The 21,137-nt window shown below is 37.1% G+C and overlaps 1 long non-coding RNA gene across 1 annotated transcript in view; it reads right to left on the bottom strand.

Moving 5' to 3' along the window:
• The window catches only part of LOC126952274 (uncharacterized), an 88,613-nt gene extending 84,334 nt beyond the window's left edge, over nucleotides 1-4,279 (bottom strand). The window contains exons 1-2 of the long non-coding RNA XR_007724836.1: nucleotides 4,208-4,279; nucleotides 1,521-1,606 (exon numbers count right to left, since the gene is read on the bottom strand). This is a non-coding gene — a long non-coding RNA (uncharacterized LOC126952274). The remainder of the gene's footprint in view (nucleotides 1-1,520; nucleotides 1,607-4,207) is intronic.
• Between the last annotated feature and the right edge of the window lie 16,858 nt (nucleotides 4,280-21,137).

The following is a 21,137-nucleotide window of genomic DNA, read 5'->3' as shown; positions in this document are numbered from 1 at the left end:
CTCTTAGGGCTACTGGTAGATGTTCAATGTAATCCAATTGCCAGCTATATGGCAAGTCTTATACTTTTAGTCATAGCCACTTGCAAGCCATCCTCACCTTTTGACACTGAATGTAGTTTCTTATTTTACTTTCAGTTTCATCAAGTACAAGGGGAATGTGCAGTCCGTCAGCCTACTGTGCATGGCATAAGCAACTATATACTTACATAAAATATATGTACATATATATGTATATTTTATGAATCCTGATAACTAATTCTGGGAATTGTATTTAGACTTTTGCCTTAGCATTTTCATTTTCTTCTGAGACTGCAACTGTTTTGCTAGTTTTTGTTGGTTATTTAGTGGACTCATTTATTCTTACTCTGAATTCCTATGGAGATTGTCTATGAAGAAAATATTAGTTGGGTAGGTATGGTGGTTCATGCCTGAAATCTCAGCACTTTGAGAGGGTGTGGCGGGAGAATTACTTGAAGCCAGGAGTTCTGAGACCAGCCTGGACAACATAGGAGACCTCATCTCAGCAAAAAACTTAAAAATGAGCCAGGTATGATGGCATTCACCTATAGTCCCAGCTACTCAGGAGACTGAGGCTGGAGAATCACTTGACCATGGGAGTCCGAAGTTGCAGTGAGCTGTGATTGTGCCATTGCACACAGCCTAGGTAACAGAGCACGACCTAGTCTCTTAAAAAAAGGAAAAAAAAAATCAAAGAAAAAAATGAGTCCTCTTTAAATAGGCTTCTAGAAATGGCAAGTGTATTTAGATAGGAAAAACAGAAAATAAAACAACTCTGCCAAAACAAAAGAAAAGTAAACCCTGTGTTCTAGTTGATAAATTTGTTTTTCTTAGATGTACCAATTATTAATACCAAAACCACTTCACATGTAAACTAGGTTAAACAAATATTTGAAAAAAAATTAGATACTAGATGCGAGTTTTTGCTGTTAGAGAAAGAAGTTACAAATAAGCAAAAAATGTTGTCTCATATTAACTCTGTTGTTCATAGAGTCAAAAATATCAATATGAAAAATAAATTTAAAGATTATTTATTTTATCTTATAAACATAATATATAGTATATAAAATAAAATTAAAAGTTTATTTTAACATGTATATCCAGATCAGTTACCACAGAATAAGTATAAATATATTGGTATATATGGCCAGATCTTGGTTTCCAAGTACCATTTTCTATTGAAAGAAACCAGAGGTCTTTGGCAAGATCGTTGATTTTAGTACTGGGGAAGAGATTATATAAGACAATTCTGGAACATCTTATAGTCCCCTCCCCAAAAAAAGGATATCAAAAACACGCTGGAGTAAACCTGAAAACTTGAAAGCCTTTCTGATGATGAAAACTGACACAATTTGAACCACATAATGAATAATATTACTACTGGATTTTAACACAGAGAATAGAATAGATATCCATGAGCCTATACTGATAGAAATAAATGGAAAAATAAATGAGAGAGACTAATGTAATTTCGTACAACTTCTAAATAACATTATAGATACCTCTTCTTCCAGGATGCTTCTCCTCCTCTTGAAGGCGTGCTTGATTTTGTGACTTGCTTTCAAAGAAGAGGCAGGCTCTGAAAATCCTTATATTTAAAAGGAGATATTAAATATTTTTAACTTTGCATGCCAGAGATCTCTGTGACAAATACCCAACTCTGTTATTGTAAAAATGTTTCAAAGCTTAGATAAAGCATAAACTAATAGATATGGCAATGTTTCAGTAAAAAGTTCATTTACAAAAATGAATGGTAAGCCATATTTGGCCTTTGGGTCACAGTTTTTCACCCTTTTGAATCGATCATGGAAAAAGGAAAAAACTAGTAACTTCACCGTGGATAAACTTGTCAAACAGAACTTTAACCAAGTGATGAAGATTAACATCAACAGTGACAAGGCATGTAAATATTATGTGCCTCTTGATCAGATGAAATGAGATGAGCACTCACCTTTATGATATTCTTCGCCAAAACCCACAACCCCTGTCTAATTATGAGTAAACATCAGACAAATCCAAATGGAAGTGCACTTTACAAAAGCCTCCTCTTAATCGTTCAGAACTCTCAAGGTCATGGATAACAAAGAAAGACCCAAAGATACCTCTTAAATCTCCTATTGAAATAGCTCTTTATACTTCAGTGTGAATGTATTTTAATTTAATTATGAGGATTAATATTTACAGTGGAAAGTTCTTTAACAGAGAGTTGAATTTATCCCCTAAGCTAAAACCAGGGGGTCTTAAAAAGATTAAAACTGAAAAAGGTAGAACAGGATGTACTTTCCCAACACTTGGGCTGGGAGACATTCCCAAATAGCCTCAGGTGAGTGTAAAAAACTTTTTGTGATTAATTTTTGGGCACTCTTCATGTCCCAAAGTTGATACTTGAAGATTTCATGGTGATGGATAAAGTCATAGGAAATGTATGATTCAAAAATTGACTGTAAACAGTTTTCTTGTTTGTATTCCCATTACCTGGATGCATAATTGAAAAAAAAAAAATAGGTGAAAATGGAAGGCTCTGCCTTTTCCATCTTCTTATGCAATGTCAAATGTCTGCTTTTTGTCCAATTTTAAACGGACATGCTGAAGGGAGACTTCAAAATATCCCATATTTACCCATCATAAATATTAAGTTATATAGGATGCAACAAGAGATCATTGCTATTTTTGGAAGTGATCAACACAACAGCAATACTTTCCATTAACTCCCTATTTAATATTTCTATTAGACTAGTGTTCTAGCCAGATCATTCATAGAGATTAACAATATGAATAACTATTTATAGAGACTCATCACAAACTTTCAGAGATTAAACAAAATGGTTCTCCAGAGTCCCTCAGCCATGTCTGATACAATAAAGACTACACAGGAACTGAGGAAGGCCAATGATGATTAGTAGAACACAGTACGCTGATTAATGCTTTATTCTCAATTTTTATCTTAGAATACAGTAAGGCAAAATTTGCATTTTCCAGAAATGATATTTAATATTTAAGGACTTCCTGTAGGCATAGTGACTTTGCCTGAATACCATCTTAATCTAGTTCAGTGAGGCTTGGACTTGGACTTGCTAAATTTTAAAAGCAAGGTAATGTACTACAATGCTTATCTGATAATTCCCTAGAGGATGAACTGAGATATTTAGGAATTTAGTAGTCACTCATATGACCACTAAAGAGTGGATCCACATTCAGCTAAATTTAAAGTACAACCCCGTTCATGATGTGTTTTGTAACAACATGGGTAGAAGTAACTGGAAACATCCCTTGAACTGTGAGGAATAAATTATTTCTTACAGTGCCACTAAAGAGGAAACCCAGGGACTGGTGGAACCGTTTGGGTTTGGACAAAATCACATTGCCCATTTAGAAATACTGCTGGTCTCTATTCACAAACTCACCAGAAAGAAATGTGAATTTGAGTGTGGCTTTGAACAGAAACAGGCATTAAATGCTTCACAAAGGTTTACAGCTCAGGCTTTCCCACTGAGATCTTATGACCTGACTGCTCAGATGATTTTAAAAGTGACTGCAACAAGAAAGCACATTAGGAGCATGTGATAGAAACTGAATAATGCAACTCAGCAGAGACTACTGGGAATTTAGATTCAAAAGCTGCCTGATATGGTCATTCATTATAGTCTTTTGGAAGATAATTGATAGCTTTTCACTGGACATTTGTAGAAATGCCCCCAACATAGAAGTATACAAAATAATCCTGAAACAGGTAATACCTGGTGTGTTTGGGAAATGTAATAGAAACATGCAAATACAGAAGGAGCTGCTCAGCAGAACTCATTGATAAAATGGATGTGTTATATTCAAGACAATGAAACATAAAGAAGATCAGGGTGAATTTACCACAAACATGAACAGATTGCCTGAGGGCCATGACTTCATCCCTCTGGGGATCTCCCAACTCATTGTTCTATTTCTAAGTTTTGTAATCATCTCCTAGCCAAGCTAAAACAAGCTGCTCGATTCTCCAATGGGAGTCCCCAAATGGAGATTTACTTGCTTTTTTTTTTTAAATTGACTTGGCTGTATCCAGCAGATCATAAACCTCTGATAGAAGACAGTTAAGTCAAATGTGCACAATAAGCAGAGCAGTGAACTATTTATTTAGGGATGGAGGAGGTATTACATTTGTATTCTCTGAATAGTTTGGATATTCGTATAATCTTACCGCTGAGCCAACAATATTATAGAAAGGTGGAGTAGTCAGGCAAATGGGCCCAGGATAACCTGACAATAAAATATTCAGGTGGGGAACTGAATTTAGAGGAAGGTGAATTAGAGGAAGAATTTAGAGGAAGGTGAATTGCCTGACATAATAAAGGTAGACCTTGGAGACGGACTACTGAGAATGTGCTGGAATTCTGAGAATATTTCTTCTGGGCTTTGCTCTCCAAATGGTGGAAGCAACAAGAAATAATGTAATTAAAGTTTTGAAACTGTAAATTGTCTAGCATTTTGACCTATTTTAATATACTTTATCAGATTATGTACTTCATTGCATAATTTTATTCTATTTATCACTTTACCATTTTACTGCCACTAATGTACAAAAAATCAACACAGAAACATGATATTACACAGACATATCATATTCTTTATCAGCCTAAAAACAAAAGTTAGATTTAGAATGGACAATTAAAATACATGCTGCTTAAACAGATGGTGGAAAAACTTTGGAAAAGCTGAGTAAGTTGATGAAAAACTATATCCTCACACTAAATGAGACAGGAGATGCGGTGTAGTGGGAACTTCAGTGAATTTTTTTTGCAATGGGACAGTTGAAATAAAATATGAGGAATGATGCAGTACATAACTTCATGTATTACCCATGTAATATTTTTCTTTTATCTTTCCTAATTTAATTTCATTGAAATCATGGTTGTGTTGCCTGTATTCGTAGAGAGAACTATCAATATACAATTGACAGAGTGTATTTATTCCTAAAGGAATTTCATTATGGCCATAAAGTCACTCCATCTAATCATAGTAGAGTTAACTAATTATAGCCCCTTTACCAAATGGAAGAGAGAGTTCTGTGACTCTTTTTACCTCCTAAATCCTACTACACTTTCCTAGGAGCTGATGTTACTGCATATACTAATGTACTAACAGTATAACCTAGCCAAGCCAAACCAACACCAAAAGAAAAACACATCAGGAATAGGAGTGGGGAATATGAATTAAACAGATAATAAAGGAAAAATGCAATAAATTATGAAAATAATGAAAGGGCTCACAGATGGGTTATCACCCCAGGGAAGGAGGCAACGGTGTTATTCCCAGAAGTTTGTGTCACAGCAAAAAAATAATACTCGTATTTATTGCTTTCAGATCTGATGCTAACAGATGGCTAATGCTGGAGGAGCAACCTCACTTCTTTCATATACAGAAAGGAAGCTGGTTGGTAGCTCTGCTTTAAAAATCCACCAGGATAATCTGAAAGAAAGATAAGATTCAACATCTTCTGATTATTGAACTGACCAAGAGTTGACTCAAGCTACCATGTGACTCATGAGTTATAAATTTTTTCAATATGCTATTTTTTTCAGGTATGCTAAGAGAACTGCCATCCTTGAATTGCATAGGTAGGGGGCTGATTTGCAGTTAGGAATTTTTTTCACTGTGGCTGTAAATTATGGTGACACCTGCCAAGACAAATATCTGGATATAATGGGAAAAAGACAGCTGCTGTACTTGCCCAATATGTCAGAGCTTGATTTGCTTCTTCAAATATATAGACTGTGAATGTGGAAAAATACTTCTAAGAACAGTTTTTACACAGCTTGCATGACCCAAAAGGAGTGATATAGAGGCCACATAACACTAATGATTATCTTTTGAAGCTTTCCAGGGGCACCTCATGGCACAATCAGACTGAGTTGTACTTAAGGCTAGAATATCCCTGATTGGCTGTTACATGGCATACACAAAAGTTTTGTGTGCACATGGCATACTCAAACTGTCCTGAAACCAAGAATATATAATGTCAACAGTATATGGCTGGTCCCATTGTGCTAAAATTTTAAAGCTAGTCTCAGGTGACCATGTCCAGAAAAATTACATTCCTGGAGACTAGTCATTATAAGATACATCATTCATCAAATAGGGAGACTACCTAGCAGGGAGGTAATTATTTTATTATGCAAACAAATATTTATCACATAGTTACTATGTATTTGGCATTGTGCCAGATGTTGGGGTGGCAAAGTCATTGTTACAGAAGCTGTGATGTCCCTCCCATATCCTCAGGCCAACCACCAAGCTTGTGACATTCATTTGATCTTTCCAGGATATTGGCTACTGTTGGAAGTCAGCTTGGGACACTAATAAAGACATTTAAAAGGATTGGATATGTCATCAAGTTGCTAGAACAACATGGCTGACAACAATTCCTGAAGGGTGCTGCCCCCTCACCGAGGAGGGTCTATTGGATACTTTATTCACTTTAGAATTTAATGTGGCAACAGAGTTTATCTGAAGCTAAAATGAGAATGTGCTTTGTCTAGGAGAATGCCTGAATCTGCCTGGACTCTCAACCAGGATAAGTGCAGTGAGATTTATGATGTAGTGTTAAAGTCTGAAACTTCCCTGTCGACCTTCAATGTTAGCTTCTCTGCTGATGACTTACAACGGGCTAGTAGTTTTGCCAACCCTGTCTTGACTACTTAAAAAGCCACTGAGATCTTTTACTGGCTGTTGACCCAAAGTCAAGATTTCTGCCACAGTTTTTGGTGGTTCAAGTCAGAGGTAAAACCTTAGTGCAGTATATGTGCACAAAGGTTGAACCTGAAGGGACCTTGTGCTATGGGATATCTCTTAGATCTCACTTCAGACACTTTCCTGCACTCTTTCTCTCTCTCTGCACTATATCCTTCACCTTTAAATGAAAACCTTATGTGAGTGTACTCTGTAAAGTCTGATGAGACCTTGCAAATATTCACACTGAGAAAAACAATACAAATGTTCCTATGGATCAATGCTAGAAGTCTAAACTACCAGAGCACATTTATGGGGAGATGTCACTGGACAATGGCCACATTCTTGTTCGCTAATCACATTGGCACAATGGATAAAATTGAACATGTTTTTCTTGTTATTGAAGAGCCTGTCCTTGTGAGGGAGCCTGTCCTTATGGGGAAAAAAGTGTGCTTTATAATGATACTTGGAAGCTGATGTCACTGAAAACCTGTGCGATGATGCCTATGGTACAATTACATCAATCATATGGCTTGGTTCTGTGTCTCTACCCAAATCCCAGTGTTAGAGGAGCCTGGTGAGAGGTGATTGAATCATGGGAATGTACTTTCCCCTTGCTCTTCTTGTCATAATGAATGAGTTCTCATGAGAGCTGGCTGTTGTGAAAGTGTGTAGCATTTCCCCCCACCTCCCTGCCGTCCATGTGATGATACGCTTGCTTCCCCTTCACCTTCCACCATGATTGTAAGTTTCCTGAGGCCTCCCCAGAAGCAGAAGCTTGTACACCTCACTGAGCCGTGAGCCAACTGAACTTCTTTTCTTTATAAATTATCCAGTCTCAGGTAGTTCTCTACAGCAATGAGAGAATGGACTAATACATTGTATAAACCAATTAAAATAGAAAATATACTGAATAATACTATCTAGCCCCATCCCTATCACTGAAGATGGGTAGTACATAGAATAAAGTTATTTCTTTGGGGAAGAAATAGGAAATGATACTGTAAATTAATTGATTTATGGTGTGTTAAACATTATTTAAATCAGTGTGGCTATATGGTGTAACAAGGGGCTATAGATTTATTAATAGAACTAAGTGGAAGTGAATGCATGTAGCTAGCGATCTTCCAGATTAGAAAATATTTCATGTGGCTAATCTGAAGCCTTCAGTAGATTTGATAGCTATGAAAAATAGTATCCAGTGGAAAAAATGAAATTGGCCTTAGAACAACTAAGAACACAATTACATCTCTTCATCAATACATGTATAGATTTTCAAGAAACTCTCAATGATGGAAGAAAAGAATAATTCAGTGGTTAAGAGAACATCAAAGAGCCTGTGAAGAAGGAATATGGTTGCAACTAACATGTCATATAGAGGAAATTATCACTTTCTATTGAACGGCTTAAATGCAAGACATAATTAGGGATTTAGTAGCTTATTGTTTAATATAAAATATCATGTAAAACAAATTATCCAAAATAACTGAGAAATATGTGGCAAGGAGATAATAAGTAAAGTCAAATGAGTGGTAAGGACCTGACTCACCTTTTCATTGAAAAGAGATGTCTGAAGGAATGAATAACCTGGACAAATTACCCTTGCTAACACATAAAACAATCCTAAAAAGATTACTTTCATAATATATTAATGATACTTAGTAGCATAAAATTTTAGGAGTTCCTATATATAAAACATACATAGTGTGGTATATCTAGTGTGTCTCAAATGCTTATTAAAAACAAGAAGTAAAAACCAACCCATACATTATGAATATATGTGGCAGGGCTAACGGTGATGACAGGTCATCATTACAACTGTGTAATTAGTGGAATCTCAAATGAAGTCAAACTAAATGGCTTTATTTGTGTCATTGTTTTTCCATGGATTGTTTCAATCTCTCCTGTTTATCTGAAATAAAAAGGAATCTGAGTACAGGAGAAAAATAAATTTTGGAAAGTGAATGTGGCAGTATTTTGATCCTTCAGGACAAGAATTTTTCATCTATTTCTGAGGTTTTCCTTATTATTTGAATCATTCCTGAAGATTGGTGTCACATAAGGTCAGTGATTTCCATTGAGTTTGCTTTGACAATTAAACCATTTGGATTAACACAAAATTGATGTTATAAAATGGACATCTTAAAATTCCACTCAAGAAGAAAAATATAAATATACACTATTCAATTAAAGACCTAAATTTATTAATAGAATTAAGTGAAAAATGAATTAGTAAAAAAATGAATTAGTATCTTAAAATACACCCACCAATGTATTCACAATTACACAAAAAATAAGCAGCCTCTCTTATGGAAAATAAGACATGTTCAGCAATAAACACAATTATAATGTAAAGCAACTTATGAAGCAATTTCAATTAAGGTAAATTAAAACCCTTTAAAATATTAACAAACCTATTGAATCAACATTAAAATGCACACACACATTTAGACACATGCATTACACATCATCATGCATCATTGGCTGAATAAATTCTAATGGTGAAGTGAAAGTTGGTTTTACATCAGCAAATATATTAATGCAAGGTAGCAAGTAAATGAGGTCAAGGAGATAAAATATGATCTCATCAATAAATGCGTCAAAGATCTTAAAGGTCTTTAATAAATTCAACCTAAGTTTTATGAAAATAACTCTCAGAAAGTTAGGGATTGAAGTGCATCTACAAAAATATAACAAACAAAAAATATATATATAAAAGAAAGGAAGGGAAAAAAAGCAGTCAACTAATTATCATCAAAGGATTAAAAGTTTAACTACAAGAGTAAGAATTAATCAAAGATATCCACAACTGCCACTTCGCTTTATATTATAGAGGAAGCCAGAACTAGTACAATAATGTACGAAAAACTTAAAAATTGATAAGGACAGGATATAAAGATGCAAGATTGTTATGATTTATGGATGATGGACTTATATATGTTGGAAACTAAATAGAACCTACAGAATAACTATTAACATTTCTAAAAGAGAACACTTTAGCCAATTTGCTGGACATACAATCTTCACGAAATAGTTAAATCTGTCAGGAACTTAGAAAACAGAATTTTTAAAAAGTTAAATAGTATCAAAATATCAACTATCTTTGAAAAAATGTAAGAGAATGCTTTATTCTTGATTGACATAGACCTGAAGATGTTTTGCAATAAAATAATAATGTTACATATATAACTTAATTTATATAAATATATTAATTAATTTATATATAATTTGATTTATATAAAATATAGAAAAATATAAAGTATTACATAGTGATACTAATATAATTTAAAATTTTCTGGATACAGTGGCTCATGTTTATAATCCCAACACTTTGGGAGGCTGAAGTGAAAGGATTCCTTGAAGCCAAGTCTTCAAGACCAGCCTGTGCAACATGATGAGACTCCATCTCTCCAAAAATATAATTTAAAAAAAAATCCAGTCATGGTGGCATGTGCCAATAGCCCCAGTTGCTTAAGACACTGAGACAGGAGAATCACTTGAGCCTAGAATTTCAAGACTGCAGTGAACCGTGAGCATGCCACTGCACTCTGACCTGGGTGAAAGATCAACACTTTGTGTCAAAATAAATAAATAAAAATAGGAAAAAATAAAATAAAAATAAATCAGATTATATTACATTTTGGAGAAAAACATTATGATAATACTTAGGGAATTTGCGACTCCAACTTTGCCGCCCAGTAATTTCACTGTTGATTCTGTCCTAGAGGACCATTGAACATATGAAGAATCTGTAATTGAGCTTGTTCTGTGAACAATAATTATAAAAATAAAACACGCTAATAAAACCTATTTTTCAGTAATAGAAAGACTTTCTAAATCACCTTAAAAGGGAACACTATACAGAAGTCACAGTGAATATTGTAGATGTGCATGTATATATAAAGTTCTAAAATTTATAATAAATATATAATTTTATAACAATAATTGCAGAATATAATGTTAAATTTTATGCAAATTTATATATCTAATAGTTAAAATAATTTAATGTTTAAAGACCTATAAAGTAATAGTATATTTTTGTATGGATTAAAACATATTATATATGAGAACATTAGAAATATCCATAGAATGGATATATATCGACTTCAGATAATGTTTGCTTCTGGGGAGGGAAAGTGATGAATAGAAGAGGTGTGTGACAAGACTTTAGTAGTGTTTGTGCTATTTTACTACTTAAAGTTACTGAGAGAAAGAATGAAGCATATATGTCCAAATAATTTAATTTAGTAAAGGGTGTTTTTTGCATCTGTCATATTATATTTTGTATTTTGCATTCTTTAAAATAGCTCATAATGACAAAAGGAAAAATGTCCTTTCTGAATGTATGGCAGGCAATTATGAACATTTTATATATTTTTTTAAATAGATTGATTATACTGATGTATTATAGCATTACTATAAATGTATTTAGATGGCAAATCATCAAATAGCATCCCCAACAGCAATCAATTTATCTCTCTTTGTTGCTGAGATTTCCTCCAGCTCTCTGAGTTCTTGCCCTTCATAGGGCTTTTTCATGCACTTCTTTATCCTTTGATATTCTGTGTTACTCTAATAGCATTGCCTTTATCTGCTTATTTAATTCGCATTTTTGTCCCCTGTGACTAGTTTCTATGTTCCTCTAACGAAAGAAGTCTGCTTGTCTACTGATAAATGTGCTTACAATATTATTTAGCACCTAATTGGGGCCCCCGAAACATTCATTAAATGAAAGAGTTGAATATATATGCACAAATTATCAGCACGATGAATGTATTAATGAAACAGGGAACAAAGTTATAAACTATGAACATTCATGTGCCCACCAAGTGTAATACTTTCTGAAGGCAAGCAGTTGCTGTCACAAATTTACAGGGAATGACGAATGTAAGCACTGCAGATTAGCATGGCTGCCTCAAGTAACACTGATGATTTAAATTGTGTTAACAAAATTCCAGTTTCAAAACACATCAAAATACAAATTGATATGCAAGGACTTTCCTGGACTCAACAAGATAACTCTTTACTGTGTAGCTAAGTGCTAAAACCAAGCTCAGAAATTCAATCTGCGTGATACTGAATTTCAACATCAGTTGAATTCATGGCTTTGCTGTGTCCTTTATGTGACAGTACATTTATTGCTAAGAAAAGAATGAGTATTCAACCATTATGATAACACTTTTGGAAAAACTAAGGGGGCTGAAAAAATATGTAATTCAAACCTCAATATCTTTGAATCATTTTTCTATGCCTTAGTTTCCTAAAAATATATTCCCTTTTTTATAGTACAAATTTTAAAAATTGTTCTGTTGCCTTATACTTTACATTTTTGACTGTTGATTGGAATACACACTCAACCTAGCTAGGTGGAATAACATAAAATTAATGTAAGGAAGATAGGGATTATATTCAACTAGAACTTCAAAGATTTACTAATATGCATAAATGGATAGTTGGGAAATAATCATGGAACTAGAATTTATAGGTTTGGGGCAAAGAAATGGAACATAATTTTATTTTGAACCAAACATATATAAACGTGAACCAAATTCTGATCCTTAATAATGACAATGAAAAGCCAGAATGCCCATGAAATAGAGGAGGAAGAATGGCCTTTTGGTAATGCCACCCAGGTACCAACTCCTTCCTGTATTTTTCTACTGAGTCCCAATGATTTGCAAATCATTTATGACGTAGTGTTAAAGTCTGAAACTTCCCTGTCGACCTTCAATGTTAGCTTCTCTGATAACATGATTTGCAAATCATTAGGACTCAGTAGAAAAATATAGGAATAAATAGCATCTATAACAACGACATTCCTATGCTTTCTGTAGATTCTGAGTGCGAGTTGGAAGAGCTGCAAGGGAAATGGTGTTCCTGGTATCAGCAAGAGTAAGGGAAGCTTAACATCCCCTATGCCAAATCACAAAATCGAATAGTTAGATAAGAGTATGTAACAAAATAAGCTTCAAGGTAGCACAGAATTCAGCTCTAATGTAATAATGCTTCTCCTCTGCTTTATGGGCAAATGAAACATTTGGCTGCAGTGTTAAAACGTAGATTCACATCGAGTATGTCTGCAATATTAGTTCATTTTTATAGAAGTAATTTATAAAGAAAAGAAGTATAATTGACTCACAGTTCTGCATGACTGGGGAGACTTCAGGAAACTTAAAATCATGACAGAAGGTGAAGGAGAAACAAGAAACATCTTACATGGTGGCAGGAAAGAGAGAGTGACAGAGAGAGGAACCATCACACACTTTAAAACTATCAGAGCTCATGAGATCTGACTAGAGCAGCAAGGGAGAATTATGCCCCCATGATCCAATAACCTCCCATTAGGCTCCTCCTCTGACATGTGAAGATTACAATTCAAGATGAGATTTTTTTTTTTGTTTTTTTTTTGTTGTTGTTGTTTGTTTGTTTTTATTATACTTTAAGTTCTAGGGTACATGTGCACAACGTGCAGGATTGTTACATATGTATACATGTGCCATGTTGGTGTGCTGCACCCATTAACTCATCATTTACATTAGGTATATCTCCAAATGTTTTCCCTCCCCCCTCCCCCGACCCCAGGACAGGACCTGGTGTGTGATGTTCCCCTTCCTGTGTCCAAGTGATCTTATTGTTCAGTTCCCATCTGTGAGTGAGAATATGCGGTGTTTGGTTTTTTGTCCTTGTAATAATTTGCTGAGAATGATGGTTTCCAGCTGCATCCATGTCCCTACAAAAGACATGAGCTCATCCTTTTTTATGGCTGTGTAGTATCCCATGCTGTATATGTGCCACATTTTCTTAATCCAGTCTATCATTGATGGGCATTTGGGTTGGTTTCAAGTCTTTGCTATTGTGAATAGTGCTGCAGTAAACATATATGTGCATGTGTCTTTATAGCAGCATGACTTATAATCCTTTGGGTATATACCCAGTCATGGGATCGCTGGGTCAAATGGTATTTCTAGTTTTAGATCCTTGAGGAATCACCACACTGTCTTCCACAATGGTTGAACTAGTTTACAGTCCCACCAGCAGTGTAAAAGTGTTCCTATTTCTCCACATCCTCTCCAGCACCTGTTGTTTCCTGAAGTTTTTATGATCGCTATTCTAACTGGTGTGACATGGTATCTCATTGCAGTTTTGATTTGCATTTCTCTGATGGCCAGTGATGATGAGCATTTTTTCATGTGTCTGTTGGCTGCATAAATGTCTTCTTTTGAGAAGTGTCTGTTCATACCCTTTGCCCACTTTTTGATGGGTTGTTTTTTTCTTGTAAGTTTGTTTAAGTTCTTTGTAGATTCTGGATATTAGCCCTTTGTCAGATGAGTAGATTGCAAAATTTTTCTCCCATTCTGTAGGTTGCCTGTTCACTCTAATGGTAGTTTCTTTTGCTGTGCAGAAGCTCTTTAGTTTAATTAGATCCCATTTGTCAATTTTGACTGTTGTTGCCATTGCTTTTGGTGTTTTAGACATGAAGTTCTTGCCCATGCCTATGTTCTGAATGGTATTACCTAGGTTTTCTTCTCGGGTTTTTATGGTTTTAGGTCTAACATTTAAGTCTTTAATCCATCTCAAATTAATTTTTGTATAAAGTGTAAGGAAGGGATCCAGTTTCAGCTTTCTACATATGGTTAGCCTGTTTTCCCAGCACCATTTATTAAATAGGGAATCCTTTCCCCATTTCTTGTTTTTGTCAGGTTTGTCTAAGATCAGATGGTTGTAGATGTGTGCTATTATTTCTGAGGGCTCTGTTCTGTTCCATTGGTCTATATCTCTGTTTTGGTACAAACACCATGCTGCTCTAGTTACTGTAGCCTTGTAGTATAGTTTGAAGTCAGGTAGCGTGATGCCTCCAGCTTTGTTCTTTTGGTTTAGGATTGTCTTGGCAATGTGGGCTCTTTTTTGGTTCCATATGAACTTTAAAGTAGTTTTTTCCAATTCTGTGAAGAAAGTCATTGGTAGATTGATGGGGACGACACTGAATCTATAAATTACCTTGGGCAGTATGGTCATTTTCATGATATTGATTCTTCCTATCCGTGAGCATGGAATATTCTTCCATTTTTTTGTGTCCTCTTTTATTTCTTTGGGCAGTGGTTTGTAGTTTTCCTTGAAGAGTTCCTTCACATCCCTTGTAAGTTGGATTCCTAGGTATTTTATTCTCTTTGAAGCAATTGTGAATGGGAGTTCACTCATGATTTGGCTCTCTGTTTGTCTGTTATTGGCGTATAAGAATGCTTGTGATTTTTGCACATTGATTTTGTTTCCTGAGACTTTGCTGAAGTTACTTATCAGCTTAAGGAGATTTTGGGCTGAAACAATGGGGTTTTCTAAGTATACAATCACATCATCTGCAAACAGGGACAATTTGACTTCCTCTTTTCCTAACTGAATACCCTTTATTTCTTTCTCATGCCTGATTGTCCTGGCCAGAACTTCCAATACTATGTGGAATAGGAGTGGTGACAAAGGGCATCCCTGTCTTGTGCCAGTTTTCAAAGGGAATCCTTCCAGTTTTTGCCCATTAAATATGATATTGGCTTTGTGTTTGTCATAAATAGCTCTTACTATTTTGAGATACATTCCAACAATACCAAATTTATTGAGAGTTTTTAGCATGAAGGGCTGTTGAATTTTGTCAAAGGCCTTTTCTGCATCTGTTGAGATAATCATGTGGTTTTTGTCTTTGGTTCTGTTTGTGTGCTGGATTACATTTATTGATTTGCGTATGTTGAACCAGCCTTGCATCCCAGGGATGAAGCCCACTTGATCATGGTGGATAAGCTTTTTGATGTGCTGCTGGATTCTGTTTGCCAGTATTTTACTGAGGATTTTTGCATCAGTGTTCATCAGGGATATTGGTCTAAAAATTCTCTTTTTTGTTGTGTCTCTGCCAGGCTTTGGTATCAGAATGATGTTGGTCTCATAAAATGAGTTAGGGAGGATTCCCTCTTTTCCTATTGATGGAATAGTTTCAGAAGGAATGGTACCAGCTCCTCCTTGTACCTCTGCTAGAATTCAGCTGTGAATCCGTCTGGTCCTGGACTTTTTTTGGTAGGTAGGCTATTAATTATTGCCTCAATTTCAGAGCCTGTTATTGGTCTATTCAGGGGTTCAATTTCTTCCTGGTTTTGTCTTGGGAGGGTGTATGTGTCTAGGAATTTATCCATTTCTACTAGATTTTCTAGTTTATTTGCATAGAGGAGTTTATACTATTCTCTGGTGGTAGTTTGTATTTCTGTGGGATCAGTGGTGATAGCCCCTTTATCATTATTATGTCTATTTGATTCTTCTCTCTTTTCTTCTTTATTAGTCTTGCTAGCAGTCTATAAATTTTGTTGATCTTTCCAAAAAACCAGATCCTGGATTCATTGATTTTTTTGAAGGGTTTTTTGTGTCTCTATCTCCTTCAGTTCTGCTCTCATCTTTGTTATTTCTTGCCTTCTGCTAGCTTTTGAATGTGTTTGCTCTTGCTTCTCTAGCTCTTTTTATTGTGATGTTAGGGTGTCGATTTTAGATATTTCCTGCTTTCTCTTGTTGGCATTTAGTGCTATAAATTTCCCTCTACACACTGCTTTAAATGTGTCCCAGAGATTCTGGTATGTTGTATCTTTGTTCTCATTGATTTCAAAGAACTTCTTTATTTCTGCCTTCATGTCGTTATGCACCCAGTATTCATTCAGGAACAGGGCTGTTCAGTTTCCACGTATTTGAGGAGTTTTAAGTGAGTTTCTTAATCCTGATTCTAGTTTGATTGCACTGTGGTCTGAGAGACAGTTTGTTATAATTTCTGTTCTTTTATATTTGCTGAGGAGTGCTTTCCTTCCAAATATGTGGTTCTTTTTGAGATAAGTGCGATGTGGTGCTGAGAAGAATGTATATTCTGTTGATTTGGGGTGGAGAGTTCTATAGATGGTTATTAGGTCTGCTTGATGCAGAACTGAGTTCAATTCCTGGATATGCTTTTTAACTTTCTGTCTTGTTGATCTGTGTAATGTTGACAGTGGGGTGTTAAAGTCTCCCATTATTATTGTGTGAGAGTCTAAGTCTCTTTGTAGGTCTCTAAGGAATTGCTTTATGAATATGGGTGCTCCTGTAATGGGTGCATATATATTTAGGATAGTTAGTTCTTCTTGTTGAATTGATCTCTTTACCATTAGGTAATGGCCTTCTTTGTCTCTTTTGCTCTTTGTTGGTTTAAAGTCTGTTTTATCAGAGACTAGGATTGCAACCGCTGTCTTTTGTTTTCCACTTGCTTAGTAGGTCTTCCTCCATCTCTTTATTTTGAGCCTATGTGTGTCTCTGCATGAGAGATGGGTCTCCTGAATACAGCACCCTGATAGGTCTTGACGTTTTATCCAGTTTGCCAGTCTGTCTTTTAATTGGACCATTTAGTCCATTTACATTTAAGGTTAATATTGTTATGTGTGAATTTGATCCTGTCGTTATGATGTTAGCTGGTTATTTTGCTTGTTAGCTGATGCAGTTTCTACCTAGCATCAATGGTCTTTACAATTTGGCATGTTTTTGCAGTGGCTGGTACCGGTTGTTCCTTTCCATGTTTTAGTGCTTCCTTCAGGAGCTCTTCTAGGGCAGGCCTAGTGGTGACTAAATCTCTCAGCATTTGCTTATCTGTAAAGGATTTTATTTCTCCTTCACTTTTGAAGCTTAATTTGGCTGAATATGAAATTCTGGGTTAAAAATTCTTTACTTTAAGAATGTTGAATATTGGCCCCCACTCTCTTCTGGCTTGTAGAGTTTCTGCCGAGAGATCCACTGTTAGTCTGATGGGCTTCCCTTTGTGGCTAACCCGACCTTTCACTCTGGCTGCCCTTAATATTTTTTCCTTCATTTCAACTGTGTTGAATCTGACAATTATGTATCTTGGAGTTGCTCTTCTCAAGGAGTATCTTTGTGGCATTCTCTGTATTTCCTGAATTTGAATGTTGGCCTGCATTGCTAGGTTGGGGAAGTTCTCCTGGAAAATGTCCTGAAGAGTATTTTCGAACTTGGTTCCATTCTCCCCGTCACTTTCAGGTACACCGATCAGACGTAGATTTGGTCTTTTCACATAGTCCCATATTTCCTGGAGGCTTTGTTCATTTCTTTTTCCTCTTTTTTCTCTAAACTTCTCTTGTGACTTCATTTCATTCATTTGATCTTCAATAACTGATATCCTTTCTTCCAGTTGATCGAATTGGCTACTGAAGCTTATGCATTCATCAAGTAGTGCTCATGCCATGATTTTCAGCTCCGTCAGGTCATTTAATGACATCTCTACACTTTTTTCAAGGTTTTTAGGTTCTTTGTGATGGTTTCAAACTTCCTCCTTTAGCTCAGAGAAGTTTGATTGTCTGAAGCCTTCTTCTCTCAACTCGTCAAAGTCATTCTCCATCCAACTTTGTTCCGTTGCTGGTGAGGAGCTACATTCCTTTGTAGAGGAAGAGGTACTCTGATTTTTAGAATTTTCAGCTTTTCTGCTCTGTTTTTTCTCCATGCTTGTGGTTTTATATACCTTTGGTCTTTGTTGATGGTGACATACAGATGGGTTTTTGGTGTGGATGTCCTTTCTGTTTGCTAGTTTTCCGTCTAACAGTCAGGACCCTTAGCTGCAGGTCTGTTGGAGTTTGCTGGAGGTCCACTCCAGACCCTGTTTGCCTGGGTGTCAGCAGCGGAGGCTGCAGAACAGTGAATATTGCTGAACAGCAAATGTTGTTGCCTGATTTTTCCTCTGAAAACTTCATCTCAGAGGGGTATCCAGCCATGTGGGGTGTCAGTCTGCCCCTACTGGGGGGTGCCTCCCAGTTAGGCTACTCAGGGGTCAGGAACTCACTTGAGGAGGCAATCTGTTCATTCTCAGATCTCAAACTCCATGCTGAGAGAACCACTACTCTCTTCAAAGCTGTCAGACAGGGACATTTAAGTCTGCAGAGGTTTCTGCTGCCTTTTGTTCGGCTATGCCCTGCCCCCAGATGTGGAGTCTACAGAGGCAGGCAGGCCTCCTTGAGCTGTGGTGGGCTCCACCCAGTTTGAGCTTCCTGGCTGCTTTATTTACCTACTCAAGCCTCAGCCATGGTGGGCACCCCTCCCCCAGCCTTGCTGCTGTCTTGCAGTTCTATCTGAGACTGCTATGCTAGCAATGAGCTAGGCTCCATAGGAGTGGGACCCTCCGAGCTGGGTGTGACACCCTCCATACTAGACGTGGGATATAATCTCCTGGTGTGCCATTTGCTAAGACCATTGGAAAAGTGCAGTATTAGGGTGGGAGGGACCCGATTTTCCAGGTTCCGTCTGTCACAACTTCCTTTTGCTAGGAAAGGGAATTCCCTGATCCCTTGCACTTCTCGGGTGAGGTGATGCCTCACCCTGCTTCGGCTCACACTCGGTGGGCTGCACCCACTGTCTTGCACACATCGTCCAACAAGCCCCAGTGAAATGAACCTGGTACCTCAGTTGGAAATGCAGAAATCACCCGTCTTCTGTGTCGCTCATGCTGGGAGCTGCAGACTGGAACTGTTCCTATTCATCCATCTTGGAACCACCCCCTCAATATGAGATTTGTTTGGGGACACAGAGCCAAACCATCATTCTGTCCCTGGCCCCTACCAAATCTTATGTCATTTTCACATCTCAAACAAAATCATGCCTGCCCAACAATCCCCCAAAGTCTTAACTCATTCCAGCATTAACTCAAAAGTACAAGTCCAAAGTCTCATCTGAGACAAGGCAAGTCCTTTTCCCCTATGAGCCTGTGTAATCAAAAACAAGTTAGTTTCTTCCAAGATACAATGGTAGTACAGGCATTGAATAAATGCTCCCTTTCCCAACTGGAGACATTCACCAAAATGAAGAGGCTATAGGCCCTGTGCAAGTCCAAAACTCAGCAGGGCAGCCATTAAATCTTAAAGTTATCAAATAATCTCCTTTGACTCCATGTCTCTCATCCAGGACATGCTGATGCAAGATATGGGCTCCCAAGGCTTTGGCAGCTCTGTTCCTTTGGCTCTGCAGGGTACAGCCTCTTTTACTGCTTTCACTGGCTGGTGTTCAGTGCCTGTGGCTTTTCCAGGTGCGTGGTGCAAACTGTCAGTATATCTACCATTCTGGGGTCTGGAGGACAATGGCCCTTTTCTCACAGCTCCATTAGGCAGTGCCCCAGTGGAGACTCTGTGTGTGAGTTCCAACCCCACATTTCACCTCTGCACTGCCCTGGTAGAGGGTCTCCATGAGGGCTCTGCCTCTGCCACAGACTTCTACTTAGACATCCAGACATTTCCATACATCCTCTGAAATCTAGGCAGAGGTTGCCAAACTCCTGTCTTCAATGTGCCCACAATCCCAACGCCATGTAGAAGCCACCAAAACTTGGGACCTGCGCTCAGTGAAGCAGTGGCCAGAACTGTACCTTGGCCCCTTTTTGCTATGGCTGGAACTGGAGTGTCTGAGACAAAGGAAGCCACGTCCCAAGGCTGCACAGGGCAGCATGGCCCTGGGCCTGGCCCATGAAACAATTTTTCTTTTCCTAAGCCTCAGTTACTGTGATCAGAGGAGCTGCCACAAAGATGTCTGAAATGCCCTGGTGACATTTTGTTCATTGTCTTGGCTCCTCATCACTTATGCAACCTTCTGTAGCTGGCTTTAATTTCTCCCCAGAAAATGGGTTTTTATTTTCAACTACATGGTCAGGCTGCAAATTTTCCAAACTTTAATCCTCTGCTTCCCTTTTAAACAAAAGTTTCCATTTCAAAGCATCTCTTTGTGAACACACATGACTGTACACTTTTAGAAATAGTCAGGTTACCTCTTGAATGCTTTGCTTCTTAACAATCTTTTCCACCAGATACACTAAATCTTCTCTCCCAAGTTCAAAGTCCTGCAGATATCTAGGACAGGGGCAAAATGCAACAGTGTCTTTGCTAAAGCATAACAAAAGTGACCTTTACTCCAGTTTCCAGTAAGGTCCTCAACTGGATCTGAGACTACTTCAGCCTGGACTTCATTTTCCATATATCACTATCAGCATTTTGGTCACAACCATTCAAGTCTGTAGGAAGTTCCACACTTTCCCATATCTTTCTGTCTTCTTCTGAGCCTTCCAAACTGTTCCAACCTATGCCCATTACTCAGTTCCAAAGATGCTTCCACATTTTCAGATACCTTTATAGCAGTGCCCCACTCTTTCGGTACCGACGTACTGTATTAGTCCATTTTCACACTGCTGTGAGGAACTACCTGAGATTGGTTAATTTATAGAGAATAGAGGTTTAGTTGACTCAAAGTTCCACATGGCTGGAGAGGCCTCAGGAAACTTACAATCATGGCAGAAGTTGAAGGGGAAGCAAGACACATCTTACATGGTGGTAGGAGAGAGAGGGAGAGAACTGCAACACACTTTTAAA

The sequence above is a fragment of the Macaca thibetana genome, chromosome 4 (genome assembly GCF_024542745.1).
Source record: "Macaca thibetana thibetana isolate TM-01 chromosome 4, ASM2454274v1, whole genome shotgun sequence".
NCBI lineage: Eukaryota > Metazoa > Chordata > Mammalia > Primates > Cercopithecidae > Macaca > Macaca thibetana.
This window is presented reverse-complemented; position numbering and strand designations above follow the sequence as displayed.